General features: G+C 44.3%; 1 protein-coding gene across 3 annotated transcripts in view; it reads right to left on the bottom strand.

Moving 5' to 3' along the window:
* NT5E (5'-nucleotidase ecto) overlaps nt 1-19,468 on the bottom strand; it is a 428,517-nt gene that overhangs the window by 371,231 nt on the left and 37,818 nt on the right. The window lies entirely within an intron of this gene.

The following is a 19,468-nucleotide window of genomic DNA, read 5'->3' as shown; positions in this document are numbered from 1 at the left end:
TTGTGGTGGAGGGGGGGGGGGCTTTGAAGAGAACATTTTAAAGGTAATGCCATCCATCAGGGTGTTGCATCACTAATTACCATTTCTAGAAGTTGCTGAATGCCTCAAAGTAAGCGTAGGAGATTGCACAGCTCATAGGCAGGCATCGGTCATAGTAGAACCGGCAATCTAGCTGAAAGCCCAGCAAGTGAAATCTGCTGGGGTACACTGAGAGGAGCGTGAAGGCCAATTCAATGTCAGCTTTGGTCATCAAAACCACTTTCCACACTGCCCTGAGCATGTCTACTGCTTCGGCCAGTGTGGCATAAGATACTGAGCACAATACCTAGTCTAGCTCATCATTTACTGATGTTACTTGAGGGTAGGAAAAGTCGTGTATGAGCCTGAACTGGCCCATTTCCTTCTTGGCAACCACCCCTAGCATTGACTATGTGTAATTATTAACTGGGGCACCTTCGAACAGACTGACTATTCTCCCCAATTGGAGTTTCTTTGCTACCTTCTGTCTTGTCCAGGCTTCTCTAATGAGTAGCTTGTGAGCTACTGGTAGCTCTCAAGCTATCTTTAGGTAGCTCTCCTGTGTGTAGCCCAGTCCACTGAATTACAATCTTTAAGCTTGTTGAATTAATATATGTATACTATAATTGAAAAGTAGGTATTTGAGAGCCAATGTGTGTATTTTCAAAACTCAAAGCCGATGTTTGAGGAAAATGGTAAAGTTTCAAAACTGTTTTTAAATCTGAAGTTTGAGTGATAAATCATGAAGCGTTAGTGAGGCTTCTTGCTAATATTATTACATCGATTGGCATTGCAGCTATGGGCATTTAAATATGACTCATGTAGAGGCATTCCAAATCGCGGAGGTTTTTTTTTTACATTACTGCTGAAAATCCTGCCTAATGCGCTGATGTGATCACTACTGATAATCTTGCATGTACTGGCTACTTAGGTAAACTTGTCGGATGTTGTCACTATTAAAACACGTAGGGCCTCATTTATGAGGCCTTGCATCGATGTTGCGCTTCCGATGCGTCACTTTTTGTGACGCATCAGCGGCGTAAAACATGCTTCCTGTTGCACACTATTTACAGAGTGACGCATCTAAGCAGATGCCTCACTTTGTAAACCCCTGTGCTACATTATACCTGGGTCAGGTATAATGTATGCAGGGGGGGTGGTCCCCCGCAAAAAGCCTTGTAGAAGTGACGCAGTGAAATCTATGAGATTTCACTGCGTCACTTCTAGGACGCCGTTGCGTCAAAATCTTGCGCCTGCCTCACAGCAGGCGTAAGATTGACGAAGGCTCTTTTACATGGGGCTTGCCCCATGTGAAAGGACGCACTGCTGGAGTTGTGTCACTTTTGTGACACACTCCAGCAATATGTCAGAAATACTGACGTATCTGTAACTCCTTGCGACATGATGCGTCATACATTAAATATGAGGCATCAGGTATGTCACAAGGAGTGCGCACTGAGAAGTGATGCATTGCTGCTTTCACGCAGCGATGCGTCATTTCTCATAAATGAGGCCCATAAAATATAAGGTGCTCCAGATAATTTTCATTGAGTATAAGTAGCTCTTACCGCAGAAAACGTTGGAACCTCCTGTTCTTGCCACATCCATGTTTTCCCTCACTGATTTTAGATTCTTACTAAGGTGGTCACTTGGTCGACCTTGTATGGTATGATAAATCCTTCTGTAAAACATTCTGCTAGAAGTTTTGCATCCTCCTGTTTGTGATAATAGTTGAGCAGTGGTAGTAGTTCCCTGACCTGTATGGGTGTGTGTCCTTCTCTGCCATCCCATCTTTCACCCAGCCCCATTTATGCACCTCTCCTGCGATATTTCCTGAGTGTTTTTTTGTCTGAGCTCGTTTTTTTCCTCTCCGGCAGACACTTCCTGAGTGAAAGCCCCCACATATGCTGCAAGTAAGCCTGAATGTGTACGATGCACACCATTTGCATTCCCCTGCCTCAAATTTTCAGTATGTAGCTGCATTTTCTCTGTTCTGCTCCCACTGTAAAACTTACTCCTGCTGGCAGCCTCCGCGCATCCCTTTCCTTCCTTGAGGGCAAAAAGGATATTTTTTCATATTCAACCCCCCTTGGGCCGCCACTGTGTGTGTAGTGAAACCTTCTACGTCTTGGTGATCCCAGTCTATAAGGGGCAATGTGTACATTTTTTTCCTAAAGTCTTTGTCATAGTGAAGCCATGCCTCCCCTTGGTATTGCCAATGTGTGTCAAGCACCTTTTGCTCGTAAAGAAACAGTGCTGCAGTGCTCTGTGGAAACTTTTCTAAAATACACAAGCCAAAGTCCTAAATGCATGTAACAAATTGTCAGTTGTCCTTTCAATTCTGGGTTTGAGCTTCTCCCAACTGTCTTCTTCCTTCTTCTTTTGTGCTACAAAATCTCGGCCTGCCTGCCTAATTTCTAGCAAGGAAAACTGATCAATAAATTATTTACGCCATATTCTTTCCTTTATTGACAGTGGGACCAGGATAGCCATGGTTTAGTGTGCTATTGTGAAAGGATAACCTTGTGAAGATCTGAGGTACTTGCTTGCCACGTTTCCACTAGCTGTATCCTGTGTTGAGCCTCCTTTCCGCGCTTTGTTTTGGTCTGCTACTCCTGTACCCCCCCCTTAGTGTCAGTTGTGGGGGCATCGTTATCTTCCCTGGCGTCCTTGGTAGGCTCTTCCATTCCCAGCACAGACTGCCCTGCAGCTTTGGGCTCTGCGCCAGCATCCTGACTCTTAGCTCTGGAACCCAGAGCCTGCCCCTTGACCACCTGTGTTGCCCATGGACTAGGCCAAAAGCCTGGCATTGGCCATGCATATGGTGGAATCCCTATCCCCGTGTTGCTCCCAAATCCCTTCCATTGCCAACATGGTGGCCTCATGTACTGTAGAGTGCGGCGGGTGGCCGGACTCCCCCTCCTGGCCCTAGGTTATTATTGCTATGTTGTTTGCCTCCCTGCTCTCCCAGCGTCCCTTGCTGGCCTATGCTCCTCTGGTGAGGAAGTTTCACAGGGTACTGCCAGGTGGAAATGAGCACCCCCACTTGCATGGCATAATTCATTATGCCTATTGCTGAGCCACCACCTGACCTTGAGACTGTGCACAGGTTTCCAGCCTTCTGGCCCTTCCCCCATGACTTGCCTTTGGTTCTCACCATATGCTGCTGAGGGGTCTGGTCTGCTGCCAAGGCTGAGTCCGCCCTGCACCACTGTGTTGGCTCCATGTGTCACTCAAGTATGGCTTTTAATTCCTCTTGCTTCTTGGTGCCCTCTGGAATCACCTTTTTCTGCTGCCCCTTCTTGGGTTGCTGCACATAAGCCTGGGAGGATGGCCCGCTTCCTGGTTATCGCTGCCCTCCCTTGCCTCGTTCCTGGATTGAGTGGCTTCTCGTAGTGTTCGTTTCACTGTCCGCTCCAAACTGCCTGATTTCCAGCCATTGCTTGATCCTTTGTTCGTACTCCCTTTGAAGCTTGAGCGCGTCCTCATCATGCCGCTGCCTGCCGCCTTAAGATTGCTCCCTCGTATTTGGGAAGCTTTTCAGTCCGACTTTCCAGCATTGGCTCCGAATGTTGAGCCAGTGGCCAAAGTTTATGGGCTTCTTCTTTTGCTGTTGTGCGGCCCTCTAAAGGCTTTGACCGCCAAGTTGGTTGCTCCACTGTGAGCTGCTCTCCCCTGTTACAGTGAAAGTTCCCCTTTCTCTTTGTGGCTGCAAATGGGGTGGAAGTGCCATCGGGATCGTCTCACTTCTGCACTCCGAGAAATCGGGCATGTGGAAGGGAATTTGTCTATCGGAGAGCACTGTGCAGCTCTACCGCACTGCTCTCCCTGTTAATCCTGGAGCAGGGTTTCTCCCAGGACTTCCAAAGACGTGTGGAGGTGGCAGGGGTAAAACAACAGTGACAATATACTCCTTGTAATTGTGTCTTGCCATGTACATCTTCCTAACTCTAAACTGCGCGACAGCCTGGAAGCCAGCTTCAATTTATTCGACCCTGTCCCGGTGGGTGGGGAACTTGAGGAATGGGTTTTTTGCTGGTCAGGATTACCCCCTGGTCCCTGTTCGATACTTCTGATATATTCTATAATGGCCCGCTTCAGAAATCAATTGGCCGGCTTTACCATTTACTAACCATTTGCCAAGCAGCAGATCCATCAAGCCAATGCAGCTTTGTACAGAACATAACATTAATTTTGAATTGTGGAGAAATATGTTGTGCTTGGCAGTTCCTTAACTAAGTGAGATGCAATCAACATGATGGAACATTCACTTGTGACTTTTAGCTGTCTAGTTATTATGTTATTAATCCATACTTTCAACCTGAGACCTAACAGAAAGCTAGAGAAGACCCAGCCAGGCCCACAGGAACTAGACTAGCATAACCACGACACACTATGTACGAAGAACATATATGGCTGCAGCATCTTATGTGGGCCTCAGCCTACAATAGAGGTCTAGAATTTAAAAACAAAAGATAACAAGCATTGAGAAAGCCAGCAGCTTTTGCTTTTGAGACCAATTAGCTTTGCCAGTGCTTTTTGACCCTGTTGTGTACCATCGACAACTAAAAAATAAATAGGGTGTATGCTTCATTGCAATATTAACTACTGCGTCATTAATTTCGCTCCTACATGTGATGATGTATGCAAGCACGTGCATCACCATGAATGCGCACACCTACTGAAGGACACTGGCGCCATTTAATTTATATTTTTATTTCCAATCCAAGATGGTGGACGCCACTTAGTGCAATCAATTAAAGAAATAATGTTCAATTGCAATAAAGGTCTAGAGTTAGACGCATGTCCTCTCCGTTCACACTCCCCCTCGCTTTGCCCACTTTGGGAGTCCAAAATTTAGATAGGTTTAACGGGCATTGCAATTGTGCATGTTTGTGCACGTGAATCTTAGGTGCATATATATTATAGACCTGCCCTCTGTTGTGAATTGCCTATATTGTACATGTGCACGTTAACCAATTTAAGACAAAAGGAAAAAACTCTGAATTGGTTCCAACAATTTAATCATGTATAATCTGGCTTTAAAAAGCAATACAAGTTCCACATGGGCACCCAACTACCTTTAAGCACCTGCCTGAACAGAGCTTGTGAAATGTGTAGGACTAAGGACGCTTAGCAAAGCAATCACCGGCAAAGTAAGAAGGTCTCAGCGTATGGGCGTACTGAAATGACCCGAGCACAGCGGCTGTGTCTTAGCTCCTATTTTTTTCTCATTTACTGATCTGCAATGGAGCAGTAGATTAAAAATACAATAGCTGCGCTAAAGCCTTATCTTTTAAAAACATTTAACAGAAAGGCAGGCAGTGCTACATGTAGGTGAGAGAGCAATGTGGGTGGGGAGACAGAAGCAGTGGAAGATAGCTAACACAGCGTGTGTTAGTTGGTGGGGCGGAAGAAAAGCATATAAGAGAGAGCTGGAAACATGCACTCTCATGGAATGCTTCATGACACTCGCGTAGCTAGGGTAGCCTTCCATTTCAGTGCTTTGCAGCCGTTTAACAATCTTCTTGCAGTTTCTTGTTGCTCAAATGGGTGTAATTTCAGATATTTTTGTTTCCGTTGTTTTTATTGCTTGATTTTCCTAACGAAAAAAGTGTCACTCATAGTTGTTGAAATGTCACTCATAGATGTTGAAATGTCACTCATAGTTACGCTGACATTATAAAAATGTCACACTTAACAATCTGAAACCTTGGCAGTTATGCATCCTTTATGTCCGGCCTGCTGTTGTTAGACGTACTTCTGGTGCCAGCTGCGCCCCTCCACGTGCACAAACCATGAGCTGAACATTGCAGGCATTGCCCTGCAACTGCAGAAACGTAGACATGGCTGTGGGTTGTACAGTGGGGTGTCAGAGAACATTCCATAAAGTATAGAACCCTGCGAGTGCTGGTACTTTCTAACTTGCAAAGACATACCGTTTTACAGATAAAATATAGCGCACAAACGATGTGTGGAAATCGGGTGTCAATCAATCAAACAAACAGGATTTGCATAGCGTTACTTATCACCTGTGAGGTTATCTAGGTACTGGGGGCGGTGCTGCTGATAAAGGGACGCTATTCGAATAACCTTGTTTTTAGGCCCTGCCTGAAATCCTGCAGGGTGGCAGTCTCTGTGTTCTCCTTTGTACTGCCGGTCACCGGTGTATTTAACTGTGTAGCCTTGGACCGTGTCATGTATGTGCATGTAACTTGCATGATCGAGGTAACTATTAGTGGCAATACTATGTGTCTCTCGGTCCTTTTTCCCTAGTATCCTTTCCCCTCCTCATCAGGGGCGGCAATCTGAGGGATAGCCCCGGGCGCCACAAGCTCTAGCTATGCCCCTGGTAGGCCTCCCATTGATACGTTTGAAACATGCCGGACACTGCCGATGTGGTATTTCCCGGGCTTCGGACCTCCCATTTCTCGCCCTCAGGGTGGGTTAGTGCAGCCCCCTCTAGGGTCCACTTCGCCTCCCAGACCCGCAGAACGTCTCCACTTACATGTGTCCATTGCTAAGGTGGAATTAAGCCCTCTAGCCCCTTCCCTGACAAGTCACAGGGGATATCACTCAACAGGAGCAGCAGGAAGCGATAGTGCCGGGCAGTTCAGTTTCTCATAGTGCTGATGTAACTGGATTGTTTACTCTGTGTGGGATGGGTACTAATTGCCCAATCTCCAAGAATCGGTAAAAGAGACATAGACATAGAAACAAGACCGGTTCTGAAGGAACTGTCTTGTCTGTCAACCATATTGGGATGGGAACCTTTTGCTTTTGATGCAACTGACACAGCCAAAGCAACACAGGGGGTGATGGGAGGGATGTAGAATAGCAAAAGCCAGATTAGGGGGGCGGGTAGGATGGGAAATGAAAACATCTCATGGGTAGGGCACAAAGGAGGAGAAAGCAATTGCCATTAGGGAAAAGCAACACAGAGGGTGCGGGGAGGCAATTGTGAGAAGCAGCACACAGGTGAGCAAACACGGAGGGGGGACAGGGAGAAGAGCTCGGGTGACAGAGAGTTAAATAGAGTACATGGGTAGAAAAGGACATGAGACGACAGTTCTTGTGGCGTGCATCACACAAAAGAAGGCAGTAGTGCTTAAATAAGCAAGTAGTTGAAGCAGCGAATCAGGCCAATAAAAGCAATGATTAAGAGGCAGTGCTCCATGGGCGGGACAAACATCATATTGACAAGCTTGAACACAAATAAGAAGAAGGCAGATGAGTGACAAGGCAAGACAACCAATGCTAAATAATGGAATGGCTCCAAACCCCTCTATCTACTCAGTAAGCCAACATATACCTTGCAATAGACATCTTATGCTCGACCTAAAAAGTGCAGTTTTAAAAACAGCATCTTTCCATCTCATTCACAGTACTCACCAAAAGAAAGATTTCATAACACACAGCTGCACTTGCTTCAGAAGCGGAATCAGTTCCTGCACATGGAGGAAGTTTAATGAAGGGGCTATTTGCGCACAGCACTGATCCCATGTAAGTGCACGTGCAGCTAAATGTTAGGATTACTTTCAAAAGACCTGGGAGCTGTCTAAATGTGTTGAGTACTCACTAGAAAGCTAGCATCGTTCAGGATACTCAACATTAGGAGGATCATGAACTACAAACCATCTGTGGATCGTCTTGTCCTACTCTCCAATCAGAGACACGAAGCATCATTCACATTGTTCTTAACAACCAATTTAACATGGATGTATGTCGTTAGAACGCGCGCGTTACCACGACCTACTATTACAACGCGGTCGTAACAACGAAAGTTGTTACCACGCATTGCGCTGGGGGGGGCGCAAAATTAATTAATTTAATTTACTATTCCAACACCAGTCCCCGTGGATAGTAGGGAAGGTGTTGGGATAGTAAATTAAATCATTTCCTATCCTTGAGCGCCCCCCAGTGCATTGCGTGGTAACAACTTTCGTTGTAACAAACTTTCGTTGTTACGACCGCGTTGTGATGGTAGGTCGTGGTAACGCGCGCGTTGTAAGCGTTGCGGATGTATGTCACTACAACGCGGGCTATTACCGCGCGTGCCAGTACAACGCTATTTTTACAACGCAAGTCGTTACAATGACTTGCGCTGTAAGGGCTGGATAGGGGAATAGTTTAATTTTCTATTCCAACTCCAGCCCACGTTGACAGTAGGGAAGGTGTTGGAATAGAAAATTAAACTATTCCTTTGCAAACAGCGCCCTCCAGCGTAAGTCGTTGAAACGACTTGCGCTGTAAAAGCAGCGTAGTAATTGCAGCGCGTGGTAATGCCCGCGTTGTAAAGACTGTTCTCCAAGCGTTGCATATCATTTAACATTTATTATTTTATTCATAGAAAAATATTGTGTGTTGTTTGTATTTTTGGTAATTTAACTGCTATAATATTGTTTGTCAAGAAGGCAGATCAACAGAAAAACAAGCACAGAACACCTGATCTAAATGTGTTCGGTCTCCAACACAAAACAGGCCATGTTTACGGAACTTCTGGTCAAAAGATAGAAGCGGAGGCACCTGCAGTGGCAGCAAGATACTGCCCTTTGCCAGCTTCTCTGGGTGCAGAGTGCCCACCCCAGCCTCCCACGTTTCGCAGCCAAAAGGAACGTTCCCCTCACAAAGATGGCTGGAGGACAAGCCTCCAGATGTGCTCCTAGAGCAGGGGGGGTCTGCCCAGATGTGCCATGGACACTGATCACCTGCTCGAACTCATAACACATGCAACAACTGACAGAAGCATACATAAATAAGCACTGGACAAAGCCAATAGTTCTCTCTTTTGGGACCTATCAGCTTTGCCTATGGCAAGCATACAAGCACCTACAAAATGACGAAATAAGCAAAATAATTTAAAAAAAGAACTTCAGTTCGGTGGAGAGAAGCAACATGGAGGTCAAAATGTAAAGGACACTTTATTCAAGCAGTGGCTGAAACGGTTTGATAACAAAAAAAAAAAACAATGTAGTGATGTTACCAAATTACTGCACAATGTCAGATAGTTACTTTTGACAAGCCACGACTAAGCCCCTGATTACAGGAGAAATCTGCTCTCCAGGAGAAAGTGCTGCAGTGAAAGAGGGAGTGGCAGTTTTAAACTATTGCACTGGCTTCACTGAGGGCTTGCCTTTTGATGGCCTAAGCAGAGCAAGGACCTGCTCACCTGGGGTGGAGGGTGCATTCTATACAGGCAGACTGTACCCCGCGACAGACATGCTGGAAGGTTCATGGGTTCCCTCTGTGACTCATCCGTAATGGACACGTGAGGAATAGAAGAGCAAAGGTATTTCCTCATTCTTTTATGGGGCACTCCCCCTTGACACTAAGGGCCTCATTTATGGGAATTTGGTGTAGGGCAGCACAGCAAGTCAACTTGCTAAATTGCCCTACGTCAAAGTGAAAGGGCAGGAACACACTGGGGCAGATTTATGTTGGTAATGCGCCACGTTTGCGTCACGCAACTGCGGTGTAAATGTGGCACATCCCTACGACCCATTTACAACGTGACGCATCTAGGCAGATGCGTCACGTTGTAAAGCCCTACGCCACTTGAGGGCGTTCCGGCACAGGGTGGGCGTTCCGGGGCAGGTGCGCCTCGCAAAGGTGGCTGAGTGAAATCTATAAGATTTCACTCAGTCACTTTCAGGCCAATGCTGCGTCAAAACCCTGCGCCTGCTTGAAGCAGGCGAAAGGCTTGAGGCAGCATTGGACAGATAGGGCACCCCCGAGCCTTGCTGGAGCTGCGTCGCGCTTGCGATGCAACTCCAGCAATGTGCCACCTTTACGGCACAGATGCGTCACGCATCTGTGCCGTTTTTGCCCCATGGTGCGCCGCATTGTAAATGCGGCGCACCATGGGTGGCGGAGCAGCAGCGCAAAATAATTGGCGCATCCCTGGGGATGCGCCAGTTATCATAAATTTGCCCCACTGTCTTTATCCAATATGGGGCATTCCTGTCCTTTCCCCCTGCACTGGCGCTGTTTCCGCAGCCTAGCATCAATGCAGGCACCCTGGTACCATGGTGCATGGGTGCCTGTGTTGTCGGCAGGATTCCTTCCTGCACAAAAACAATGCTGAGAGGCTTGTTCCTCTTTCTGCAACATACATGGAAAGGTAAAAAAACAAGGAAATATAAAGTAAGATCTCTTCGTTGCATTTGCCCTGGGGAGGTGTAATGTTTAGGGCACGTCCCCAGGTTTACTTAGTTTTGTAAATGTGGGGAAGCATCAAAATGCATAGGAGTTGCGTTGGAACACACACTGCAATGCTTCCCTAGTGCAGAGTAAGGCAACACAGCCATTTTCCCTGCCTTGCCTTACTTCATATCTATGAAGCCATCCAAAGACTCATAAATATGATTTTGTAGTTTGCACCTACAGAGAGCCACAAAAGGTGACGCTAGGGCGGCATAAGGAGCTCATAAATAGTGTGGAGAAGTGTGGCTCATTGGTTAGAGGAGGCAGACCTGGAAGCAGAGGTCATTCCGGGACCAGGGTTCAATTCCCGGCTGGGTGGGGTCTTGAGTCCTAAAATGCCCATGGACTCGACAATTCTCGCTCCGGTGCCTACTGGATTCGTGGGCTCACGCTCTGCGACTCTGGGCAATAGCTTGCTTAATCTCCACAACGGCCCCTCGCGGCGGGATGCCTGACTTTCACCTTGCGGATACCCTGCCAGGGCTATCTCACAGGGGAATACCAGGACGGGTTCCCTAAGCAAGCGCTTAGATACCGGGTCGGTGATTTGCGCTAAATAAATACGTGTACATTTACATTTACATAAATATTCCCCTAGTTGGCCATGAAACTTACATGCACCCACACAATGGATACTACAGAAGGGATCATGCAAGCATCTGTACATCTTATTTGATAAAGTGCTGTCACGAAGTGTAATAAGCAAATGAAAATACACACTTCTTCTTGAAGGCACTTTGCTAATCTGCCACAAGCATCAAAATTCTACTTTGCTCAGAAAGCTAAAAAAACGGATTATTTGAGGTATTCGATACCGCACGCCTTGTCGAGTCGACATCAGAGCGCTTTACATTTGTATGTATGGATTTTTGAAAAATGCAAATATGTATTCATATATGAATACTCAGATTACTAAAGAGCACATAAATATATAATAAACACATGTACAGAGTTTAGACTGTAGACTAGATTTAAAAAGTAGAGCTGTTCGTGACAGAGGACTACAAATATTAGGACATAAATCAGAAAGGCTTGCAGCAAATTTACATTTGGCAGGACTTCATTCCTCACCCAGTAATGTATACAGCTGATTGTTTACATTTGGATTTCCAGAGCAGGAGTCTGAAGATGACGTACATGTTCTAAGTCACAGAAATCAAAGGCAAAAGAAACTCGTTTCTAGTCTGGTCAATCATGACGCCCTTTTTTGGGCAGCAGTTAAAACTTCAAATAAGCGTTTAGGTTAAGGACGGCTAATTTTGGATACCAAGTGTCAGCAGTGTTAAAACATTTTTTTTTAAAACAACCAAAAAACGCGAGACGGGCGAGAGGAGCATTGTTTTAGACGATTATATAAGCAAAAACGTACTTTTGTGTTGTAACTGGTAGAAATATGGAGGGCAAAAGGTTCACAAAAACTGAGCATTTGGAAGGCACATTTTCTGATGCAGATGACGGAAGGGGTAGATGCTTGTCTAGGCGCTCAGCTTCTGCGTGCCATTGACCGGGGCAGGCTTCTCCAATGAGTAGCTCATGAGCTACTGGCAGCTCTCCAGCTACCTGTAAGCAGCTCTCCTGTGTGTAGCCCAGTCCACTAAATTATACGATTGCATCTTGTTGAATTGATATATCGATACCATATTTGAAAATTGTGTATTTGAGGGGAAATGTGTGCATTTTCTGAACTCAAATGCTGATGTTTGGAGAAAGGTTTTAAAATTTCAAAAATGTATTTAAGGCTGAAGTATGGGTGATAAATCATGAAGCATTGGGGAGGCTTTTTACTCATAATATTAATTTGGAACCAGCGGCATTGCAGCTGTGTCCATTATATATGATTCATATAGAGGCATTCCAAATCGATAAAGCGTTTTATTACATTACAGCTGGCAATACTGCCTAATGCTCTGATGTGGTCATCGCTGATACTCTAGCATGGGGCTACCACTCGGGTAGTCTTGTCAGATGTGGTAACTATTAACACATTAATAATATTAGCACTCTTGATAATTTTCATTGAAAGAACATCGCTATTACAACAGAAAACGTTGGAGACCCTTGGTCCAGAGCCCAAGTGTTGCGCAACTCAGTCATCCAGAGCATTGTGGATGAAGAAGTAACCACATTTTTGGCAGTGAAAGAGTGAAGAGAAAATAGGAATATCGCCATCACAACAGAGGGGATTTGTTTGTCGTAAAACACAAACAATTGAAGGAGGGTCTGAGGGAAATTTAAAGACCTGCCCAGTTCGTATCCCCCTAACTGTAATCCTAACAACAAAAGAACCGGGGGTCTATAACGGAGCTTCAAGTACTCCGAGCTGCTGCAAAACTCCTACATAAGTGAGTTAGGCGCTAATAGAGCTACATAAGTCTCTATATCAGAATGTGTGCCAGGACAAACCTGTCTAAGGACCTACTGAGATTGTTGGTAAGACCCGTACAGAGATGTGTTGGATTCCCATCAAATAGATATGTAGATCAAGTGTTCTCATTTGGTCATCCAAAAATGGGGTGGTATGTCTCTTGATCAATGAGACCCATCCATCGCCTGTACTCAATTGGGTCGCACCATCAATCGCTAAGGTACCCATGAACAAATGATAAAGATGGGATCGAGTGCAGTGCAAAAATCAAAAGATGTGTGAGTTAAAAAACAAGGGGTAAAAGGATCAATAGGCGAAAAACTCTAATGTAATTTGTCCTTTCTCTCAAACAAACAAGAACAATGCAGAGGAAGCAGTCTAAACATATAACTGCATTTACAAGGCCAACATGTTTCAGCCGGTAGGGACAAGATCCCATGGCTTTCTTCAGGGCCAGAGTTCTAAGCATTAGCTACTGCATACATAAAGTGAACATAACGACAATCTGTAAAGGATATACATAAATAGTCCAAAATCGTGTTCCTCTGTACCAAACGGTGTCTCTTACATCTGAATAGTACAGGGAGTGTACCTCACCTTTCCTGGAACCCAGCTCAGGAAAAAGGAGGCCCCGCTCTGTCCGGCGTTGTCTCATCGCAGGACCCGAGCTTCGTTGGGATTTGTTTGTCGCCTTGTTCCTCATCCCCAGATGAGACAAGGAATGTTAGTAAGGAAGATGTGGAACAAATCCTTGAGCACCTGTGAGAAAGTTTGGGTTTTCCTCTGGCAGAGGAAGTGGAAAAGGGACTGATCCCTCTTTTTTGTTAAATGACACTACTTATAAGCTGTGGTGCAACCCTCCTCCACTTTAGTGGAGGAGCCGCCACTGATGCTGGCGGAGGCAGAGTCTGCTGTACAGTATTTGGTGAAAGTTGACTCTGTGCTGGCTCCTCTATATGGAAACACAGCTGTTAATCAAGAAGATTGCACTCCTACAGATGAAGTGGACAAAATAATAGAGATGTGGAGGAGCCAGTAAGAGGTTGTATTCAAGACATTGTGGCAGTCTTGGAAGCTGACGCTCAAGATCTTTGGGTGCTGATTTTATTTTGGCATATTTACAATATAGACTTTTCATTCATACCTCCAGAGTTGACATTCGTCTTAACTCTCAGGTCAAGACATAGAGGAAAACAAGCAATAAAATAGGTCTCGCATTGCAAATAATCATGCAATGTCAATAGCTCAAGCTTTCAGTAATGCGAGATCTATTGCATTGTAAATGCTTATTATTATCTCAAAGCAGACGTGTTCCACAAGATAATCAACAAGCGTGGTACAAGGCCCCTGATATGTCTGCATGCTCCCTTATGTTAGGCACCTGGTTCCAGCTGCCCAAACACAGGTGTCATTTTCATCAAAGCCCTGGCAAGCACGTGTATGCATGAGCACGAGGCGGCGGGTAGGGAAGAACCCACAAACAAGGGAAGTTCTCATGTCCCTTCAAAAAGTGCTTCGCCATACATGGAACAAAGATGAATCGCCAAACAAAAGCAGGAAGAAGGGGAATGAAACAGAAACCCCGTCCTTGTATGATTCCTATTAGCAACACCTCACCGAGCATGCAAGGTGCTGGGGTGCCTGGTGAGCTCTGAGCTGAGGAATCCCAAAGAATAATATTACAATAAGGGTCCGATAATGCTTTTCTAACATTACTTCAACATGAAACCCATGAAGGGCAAGTGTTCAGCTTGATAGAATTGACGAGGAAAAAAAAAGAAACAGGAGTACTGGCTGCACTACAAATAGACACAAATGCTTCTTCTGCACTGTAAATAACAAGTGTTGAGTTGGGTAAGCCCTTGCAAAAAAGAAAAGATGCATGGACACCATCAATAAAGATGTAGTGTGGTGTGCTGCGCTGAAAAAAACAAATTGTTGAGCTAGGCGAGCTGCGCACAGCAAGACACGTGGCCTCCATTGTTTTAAGATGTAAAAATAGAAGTTGACTTGGGCGAGCTGCACACAACAAGACACATGGCTGTCGTTTAAGATGTGAAAAAAAAATCATTGAGTTGGGCAAGCCACGCACAACAAGACGCACGGTAGCCATTGTTTAAGATGTGAAATTCAATGTTGTGTTGAGTGAGCCGTGCACGAAAAGATGCGCGGCTGCCATTGTTTATCTCAAGCATAGTGTGGCGCGCAGCAAAAAAGTATATATAATGTTGCCTTACACAGGGTTTTACGGAGCAGCTCATGCTAATACAACCATAAGCATAACAAATCACATCCAAAATTACAAGAACGGGGTTAGTGGGGTTGAGGAAGTACTTAGCTGTTTTGCATGCAGTTTCAGCTACGACATGAAATTATTAACAAAAGAGTGCTGTCAAAGAGTAAATAAAACGTTGTGAGTAAGATCACATGTAAAAGGGGTAGTCCTTATGGAAGGTTACAACAGTAGAAAAGGAGGGAATCAGGAGAGACTATAAAATAAATTAACCAATGAAAAAGAAGTATTTACAAAAGATAGTCGAAGCAGCCAGTTCAAATCATGGGCGGAACCTGGGTGGTGCTTAAAGCCCATATCCTGAATACAGCATGTCTCAAAGAGACATTGCAAGCTCTGCCTAGGCAAGATCTAAAAAGTAGAAGCATTATAGGAAGGAAAAATGAGTTTAGTTCAGGAAAGATCAGTATTTCTGGTTCCTCTCGAAAAAGAGGGTGAAAGAATTTACTACATTTTCTTTCTGGTTAAGAAGCATCAGAAGAATTCCATCTAGTCTTGGATTGGAGGAAAATGAATTAAATTTATGATGGATTATTTGCAGAACCATTAATACTACCAGTGGAATTCATGCTAATTGTGAACCTCAAGGACTCTTATCTTTTCATCCCAGTTTTAAGAGTGCTTCAGAACTATCTCTAGCTTGATGTTTAGGATCAGCACTTCCACTTTTGTGGTCAATCCTTAAGTCTTAAGCCAGTCTCAATGGTTTTCATGTAGGTGGTATCTACCCTGGTAGGTCTGCTGCGCTATGAGGGAAGTTTGTCACATCCATATCGGGAGGATTTCTAACCCACTGATCTTAATGATACAAACAAATGAATTAAATTGCATTTCTAAATATAGTCCTAAAACAATCTTTAGGTGAAATCCTAGACCATTACTGTCTCACAAATACTGATCAGGGAGTGTAATGGAATATAATATTGGGTGCGTCTAAGCAACTGGTAAGAGGGGCATACGGTCCATACAGTCACTTCACTCACCTGCAACATGAGAGGCAGAAATCATTGGGAAACTGAATCAAAGAACGAGCGTAAAAAAAACATAGAATAAGCAGCTTGTGCAGGGCATACAGTGACGTACGCATGGTAAGAAGCAAAGATGAAGGTATTCTCGTGAAAGAAGGCATGCTTAAACTCCTCTATACTCAGTATACATACTATGAAAAAAAGACAACTCTCATAATCTAATTACCAACATTGGAGATAGATGTGTGGAATTAAATTACAAGAGTTTTCCCAGCATATTACTTCCCTCTATAGAGCTCACAAATAGATGTTTCACAGGATCAAGATGACTGCTTGATCAATACAAACTTCCTTCACCCAGAAACCATAGTAAAAGAGGCTTTAGATTTCATGTCTCATAATGAACTTTATCTCCTAGGCTCCTATTTGTAGTTCAGTCTGTTATCATCTCTGTACTGAGTACTACCTGTAAACAAACACTCAAAAATCTAGAAGTCTTCATGTGAAATGGGAAGAGAGCATGGGTTGAGCTATCAAATATTTACCAATCAATTGGGGACAAGGGTTGGGCTTCATTCGTATTGCTATTTTCTGATGGCAGTACAAATTTGGCTGACTTTGGAAGGAACAAATAAACTCTGGCCTAGGATACAGCTAAAATATTGTAGTATGCTGCATAGGCATTCCTCCTGGCTTCCCCGAAAATGTCTTCATCATGTGGGATGGAAGGCATTAAGCACACTGGCACAAGGTTTCCCAACGAAGGAATGTGTCCCCTCACCATTGACCCTGACTACCTATAACACAGACATCCTTCCAGTAATGTACGACAGAATTTCCAGAACATGGAGTAGGTAACACCCACTGAGCTGTTTATATTACTAAGGTGAATTAAGAGACCAAGAGTTCTGCCTTGACCTCCTCCCATTGGCAGCTAGAATTGGATTTTGATTAGCTCAGTTGCTGGTCAACTAATCTGGACAGGATGGAGAGACAGAGAAAGGGGTAAGAAGTAGCAGCAGCCACTTCAAAATGCATGATGCAATGGCAAAATATGAAAAAACATTGGCCCCTTTCAATGCTTTTGTCAGCAGCAAAACACCCAGTCACTGCCTTATGATGCATCAGAGATGGTGAGGAAGGTGAGACCAGATGACTCGGAATAAGTGCCTGATAATTGATTGTCTGCTAATCACCTTTAGCTTTCTGCTGCAGGAACATGAGACTAGGACCACTCCACCCGAGATCATAAGATGCATGGAAATATGGTGTTTACCTGGACAGAATAAGCAATGTCAATCTCTGCTGACTAATGGTGGATAATGCAATGCTTCACTTGCTTTCCATTCCCTCTGACTCTTCCTCATTTCCTTTCTTTCACTGCCTTATTGATCATGCTATGTCCCAAAAACAAAAAAAAGAGGTTTAAAAAAGAGTGCCATTTTCTTTCACTTCTTCAGGTCCATGGTTCTCTAATAAACTGAAAGAAACCTAAGTTGACTCAGTTGTAGTTGTCAGAATTTACTGGAGTCATATTTCGGACATCCAAGTACTTCATGGTCCTTCCAGAGAGCAGAATTCTGAAGGTACAGAGACATACATTGGCTCCTTTGGAAGAGGATCGCCCTGCCTCCAAGGACATCAAAGTTGCAAACAGTACAAATCATTCTATCAAGAAGGATCTTCAGTAGTGGTTGGATTGAGTATATGTGAGAACAGGAACTCCTTTGCTGATGCCAGCTCAAAAGATTATCAATACGTTCACCAGAAACAATGGGAATTGAGGCACAATGGACTCTTTTTTTCCTACAGGAGAGGTGGCCTTCACAATCCAGGCCATATTCTTTGAACTAGAAGGAACTTGAGGCAATTAGGGTGCATTTCTGTGGTTTGCCGCTCAGATTTGAGTAACTGCAATTCTAATAAGCACAGACACTACAACCAAGGCCTACATAAACAGACGGGGGAATCGAAAGACAGCCAAGGCCTACTTAAACAGACATGGAATCAGTCCAGGAGTTGGGCAGTCTGATAATTCTTTATAATTTAATAGGTAATGCAACATTTGTTGTCCTATGTCTGATTCATATAAAGCAAGTGGGCAATAGCGCATCAAAGGTGTATCCTTCCCCCAGAACCATTGCCTGATTTCAGAGGTATCTGCAGGAAATGTGTCAGCCAGTCATAGATCTTTTTGCCATCTAAGAGAATACTCTCAATCCAGTGCTTTGCTCCATGGCCAGAGATGAGCTTTGACAATAGATGCACCTTGCCCTCAGAGTCTTCTATACTTCCCCCTATTTACTCTTAGACCAAGGGCTGTGAAAAAGATCAGGATGGGGAAAGCTCGGGTAAGCATGGCTATGACTCTTTGACCCCTTCAGAGGAAGGGATGTCTAGAAATGTGGCTGTTGCTGATCAGGCCTCTGGGAAGCATTCAGCTTTGCGTTCTTACTCTCATCACTGGTCAACTTTTCCAGAAATGCTGTATGATAAGTAATGTTTATCCTGTCTCATGTGATGAAGTTAATATGCTTTCTGTCCTGCAAGATGAGTTAGCTTTAAATTTGGCAGTTTCAAACTTGATGCCTACGTGGGCTGCTATTAAAAAGATTAGAGAACCACGAGGAAGGGTTGGGGCATTGAAGCCTTATAGTCTTAGATTTCCTAAAATCTTATCTCTCTCTCTTTCGTCCTTCAGCTCAAAACCTGGTTCATGATTGGTCTTTGTTGCTGGTTTGATCTCTTCTTTAAGAACTTACCTTTAAACCACTAAACCGAGCTCCATTCTATTTTCTATATCCCTTTAAATTGAGGGGCATATTATCAAGGGGGTTTATCTCCGCTTTTTTGGCTTTAAAATCCAAGAAAGCGGAGATAAAATTATCTCCCTATTACCTAGCTGTCGCTAACACCAGTTAGCGACAGCTAGTAGGAGATAGCGACCATCTTGGGCCCCACTTTGCATGTCAGTGATATTTATCACTAATGACATGCAAAGTGGGCGTGTCAAGATGTTAGCGACTGGAAAAAGTCGCTAACATCGCTATCTCCTATTACCAACTTTTGGAGATATTCGCGCTAAGCGCGAATATCTCCAAAAGCTAACACCTGCCCTGAGCCGTTCTTAGCCATGTTATCCAATGGGAGGTGGATAACATGGCTAAGAGCATTAGCTCGGTAATGCATTAATATCGCTGACTTTTCAGCGATATTCATGCATTGCGGACGATTTTTATCGCATTTGCGATAAACCTTGGTAATACCAAGGTTTATCTGCGATAAAAATCGCCGTAGCTCAGCTGTAAATTTTTGTCTCTAACCAAGCAATAGCGATGATTATCGCTATTGCTTGGTAATATGCCCCTGAGTTCCCCTCCAGTGCCCTACTTGGAAAGTATATTTTCATATAGCCAGAACGTCTGCAAGGAAGTTAGAAGTATTTGGTTCTCTGAGGATCTGGCATTTGTTATGGAATTTCTGGACAGGGTAATCTTAAGGTTAGGCCCTTCCTTTGTACCCAAGGTTTAGTCCTCTTGTCATCAAGAAGTTATTTTATATCATTATATGCCTACCCTTCTAGGCCAGAACAGGAAGCTGTAAATTATTTGAATCAAGAAG

Source organism: Lissotriton vulgaris, chromosome 6 (assembly GCF_964263255.1).
Source record: "Lissotriton vulgaris chromosome 6, aLisVul1.2, whole genome shotgun sequence".
Classification (NCBI taxonomy): Eukaryota; Metazoa; Chordata; class Amphibia; order Caudata; family Salamandridae; genus Lissotriton; species Lissotriton vulgaris.
The sequence above is the reverse complement of the archived record's forward strand: the minus strand, read 5'-3'. Positions and strand labels throughout refer to the sequence as shown.